The following is a 4,424-nucleotide window of genomic DNA, read 5'->3' as shown; positions in this document are numbered from 1 at the left end:
TCGCCGATCATCGGGCAAGTCAGTCAAAGTCCATACTTCGTTTTCATACATGGATCCTATCTCGGATTTCATGGCTTCTAGCCATTTGTCGGAATCCGGGCCCGCCGTCGCTTCTTCATAGTTCGAAGGTTCACCGTTGTCTAACAACATGATTTCCAGGACAGGGTTGCCGTACCACTCTGGTGCGGAACGTGTCCTTGTGGACCTTCGAAGTTTAGCAGTAACTTGATCAGAAGCTTCATGATCATCATCATTAACTTCCTCCCCAGTCGGTGTAGGCACCACAAGAATATCTTCCCGCGCTGCGCTACTTTCCGGTTCGGAAGGGGTGACTATCACCTCATCAAGTTCCACTTTCCTCCCACTTACTTCCTTCGAGAGAAACTCTTTCTCCAGAAAGGACCCGTTCTTGGCAACGAAGATCTTGCCTTCGGATCTGAGGTAGAAGGTATACCCAATAGTTTCCTTAGGGTATCCTATGAAGACGCATTTCTCCGACTTGGGTTCGAGCTTTTCAGGTTGAAGTTTCTTGACATAAGCATCGCATCCCCAAACTTTTAGAAACGACAGCTTAGGTTTCTTCCCAAACCATAATTCATACGGTGTCGTCTCAACGGATTTCGGCGGAGCCCTATTTAAAGTGAATGCGGCAGTCTCTAAAGCATAGCCCCAAAATGAGAGCGGTAGATCGGTAAGAGACATCATAGATCGCACCATATCCAATAGAGTGCGATTACGACATTCGGACACACCATTTCGCTGAGGTGTTCCAGGAGGCGTGAGTTGTGAAATGATTCCACATTTCTTTAAGTGTGTGCCAAATTCGTGACTTAAATATTCCCCTCCACGATCTGATCGCAGGAACTTTATTTTCCTGTCACGTTGATTCTCAACCTCACTCTGAAATTCCTTGAACTTTTCAAAGGTTTCAGACTTGTGTTTCATTAGGTAGACATACCCATATCTACTTAAGTCATCAGTGAGAGTGAGAACATAACGGTATCCTCCGCGAGCCTCAACACTCATTGGACCGCACACATCGGTATGTATGATTTCCAATAAATTGGTTGCTCGCTCCATTGTTCCGGAGAACGGAGTCTTGGTCATCTTAGCCATGAGGCATGGTTCGCACGTGTCAAATGATTCGTAATCAAGAGACTCCAAAAGTCCATCTGCATGGAGCTTCTTCATGCGCTTGACACCAATGTGACCAAGGCGGCAGTGCCACAAGTATGTGGGACTATCGTTATCAACTTTACATCTTTTGTTATTCACACTATGAATATGTGTAACATCACGTTCGAGATTCATCAAGAATAAACCATTGACCAGCGGGGCATGACCATAAAACATATCTCTCATATAAATAGAACAACCATTATTCTCGGATTTAAATGAGTAGCCATCTCGAATTAAACGAGATCCAGATACAATGTTCATGCTCAAAGCTGGCACTAACTAACAATTATTGAGGTTTAAAACTAATCCCGTAGGAAAATGCAGAGGCAGCGTGCCGACGGCGATCACATCGACCTTGGAACCATTCCCGACGCGCGTCGTCACCTCGTCCTTCGCCAGTCTCCGCTTATTTCGCAGCTCCTGTTTTGAGTTACAAATATGAGCAACCGCACCGGTATCAAATACCCAGGAGCTACTACGAGTACTGGTAAGGTACACATCAATTACATGTATATCACATATACCTTTGGTGTTGCCGGCCTTCTTGTCCGCTAAGTATTTGGGGCAGTTCCGCTTCCAGTGACCACTTCCCTTGCAATAAAAGCACTCAGTCTCAGGCTTGGGTCCATTCTTTGACTTCTTCCCGGCAACTGGCTTACCGGGCGCGGCAACTCCCTTGCCGTCCTTCTTGAAGTTCTTCTTACCCTTGCCCTTCTTGAACTTAGTGGTTTTATTCACCATCAACACTTGATGTTCCTTTCTGATCTCCACCTCCGCTGATTTCAGCATTGAATATACCTCAGGAATGGTCTTTTCCATCCCTTGCATATTGAAGTTCATCACAAAGCTCTTGTAGCTCGGTGGAAGCGACTGAAGGATTCTGTCAATGACCGCGTCATCCGGGAGATTAACTCCCAGCTGATACAAGCGGTTGTGTAACCCAGACATTCTGAGTATGTGCTCACTAACAGAACTATTTTCCTCCATTTTACAGCTGAAGAACTTGTCGGAGACTTCATATCTCTCGACCCGGGCATGAGCTTGGAAAACCATTTTCAGCTCTTCGAACATCTCATATGCTCCATGTTTCTCAAAACGCTTTTGGAGCCCCGGTTCTAAGCTGTAAAGCATGCCGCATTGAACGAGGGAGTAATCATCAGCACGTGATTGCCAAGCGTTCATAACGTCTTGGTTCTCTGGGATGGGTGCTTCACCTACCGGTGCTTCTAGGACATAATCTTTCTTGGCAGCTATGAGGATGATCCTCAGGTTCCGGACCCAGTCCGTATAGTTGCTGCCATCATCTTTCAGCTTGGTTTTCTCTAGGAACGCGTTGAAGTTGAGGGCAACGTGGGCCATTTGATCTACAAGACATATTGTAAAGATTTTAGACTAAGTTCATGATAATTAAGTTCATCTAATCAAATTATTCAATGAACTCCCACTTAGATAGATATCCCTCTAGTCATCTAAGTGAAACATGATCCGAGTTAACTAGGCCGTGTCCGATCATCACGTGAGACAGACTAGTCAAGATCGGTGAACATCTCCATGTTGATCGTATCTTCTATACGACTCATGCTCGACCTTTCGGTCTTTCGTGTTCCGAGGCCTTGTCTGTACATGCTAGGCTCGTCAAGTCAACCTAAGTGTATTGCGTGTGTTCCGAGGCCATGTCTGTACATGCTAGGCTCGTCAACACCCGTTGTATGCGAACGTTAGAATCTATCACACCCGATCATCACGTGGTGCTTCGAAACAACGAACCTTCGCAACGGTGCAAAGTTAGGGGGAACACTTTCTTGAAATTATTATAAGGGATCATCTTACTTACTACCGTCGTTCTAAGCAAATAAGATGCAAAACATGATAAACATCACATGCAATCAAATAGTAACATGATATGGCCAATATTATTTGCTCCTTTGATCTCCATCTTCGGGGCGCCATGATCATCTTCGTCACCGGCATGACACCATGATCTCCATCATCGTGTCTTCATGAAGTTGTCACGCCAACGATTACTTCTACTTCTATGGCTAACGCGTTTAGCAATAAAGTAAAGTAATTTACATGGCGTTATTCAATGACACGCAGGTCATACAAAATATTAAAGACAACTCCTATGGCTCCTGCCGGTTGTCATACTCATCGACATGCAAGTCGTGATTCCTATTACAAGAATATGATCAATCTCATACATCACATATATCATTCATCACATCTTCTGGCCATATCACATCACAAGGCACATGCTGCAAAAACAAGTTAGACGTCCTCTAATTGTTGTTGCAAGTTTTTACGTGGCTTCTATAGGTTTCTAGCAAGAACGTTTCTTACCTACGTAAAACCACAACGTGATATGCCAATTTCTATTTACCCTTCATAAGGACCCTTTTCATCGAATCCGTTCCGACTAAAGTGGGAGAGACAGACACCCGCTAGCCACCTTATGCAACTAGTGCATGTCAGTCGGTGGAACCTGTCTCACGTAAGCGTACGTGTAAGGTCGGTCCGGGCCGCTTCATCCCACAATACCGCCGAAACAAGATAAGACTAGTAGTGGCAAGAAAAATTGACAACATCTACGCCCACAACTGCTTTGTGTTCTACTCGTGCATAGTAACTACGCATAGGCCTAGCTCATGATGCCACTGTTGGGGATCGTAGCAGAATTTTAAAATTTCCTACGCATCACCAAGATCCATCTATGGAGTATACTAGCAACGAGGGGAAAGGAGTGCATCTACATACCCTTGTAGATCGCGAGCGGAAGCGTTCAAGTGAACGGGGTTGATGGAGTCGTACTCGCCGTGATCCAAATCACAGATGACTGAGTGCCGAACGGACGGCACCTCCGCGTTCAACACACGACGGAGCAGCGACGTCTCCTCCTTCTTGATCCAGCAAGGGGGGAGGAGAGTTTGATGGAGATCCAGCAGCACGACGGCGTGGTGGTGGATGTAGCGGGGATCTCGGCAGGGCTTCGCCAAGCTTCTGCGAGAGGGAGAGGTGTTGCAGGGGGAGAGGGAGGCGCCAGGGGCTGTGGTGCGGCTGCCCTCCCTCCCCCCACTATATATAGGCCCACTGGGAGGGGGGCGCCGGCCCTGGATCCCATCTACAAGGGGGGGTGGCGGCCAGGGGAGGAAGCTTGCCCCCCAAGGCAAGTGGGGCGCCCCCACCCCTAGGGTTTCCAACCCTAGGCGCAGGGGGAGGCCCAAGGGGGGCACCCCAGCCCACTAAGG

Source organism: Aegilops tauschii, chromosome 2 (genome assembly GCF_002575655.3).
Source record: "Aegilops tauschii subsp. strangulata cultivar AL8/78 chromosome 2, Aet v6.0, whole genome shotgun sequence".
In the NCBI taxonomy this organism is placed as follows: domain Eukaryota; kingdom Viridiplantae; phylum Streptophyta; class Magnoliopsida; order Poales; family Poaceae; genus Aegilops; species Aegilops tauschii.
The sequence above is the reverse complement of the archived record's forward strand: the minus strand, read 5'-3'. Positions refer to the sequence as shown.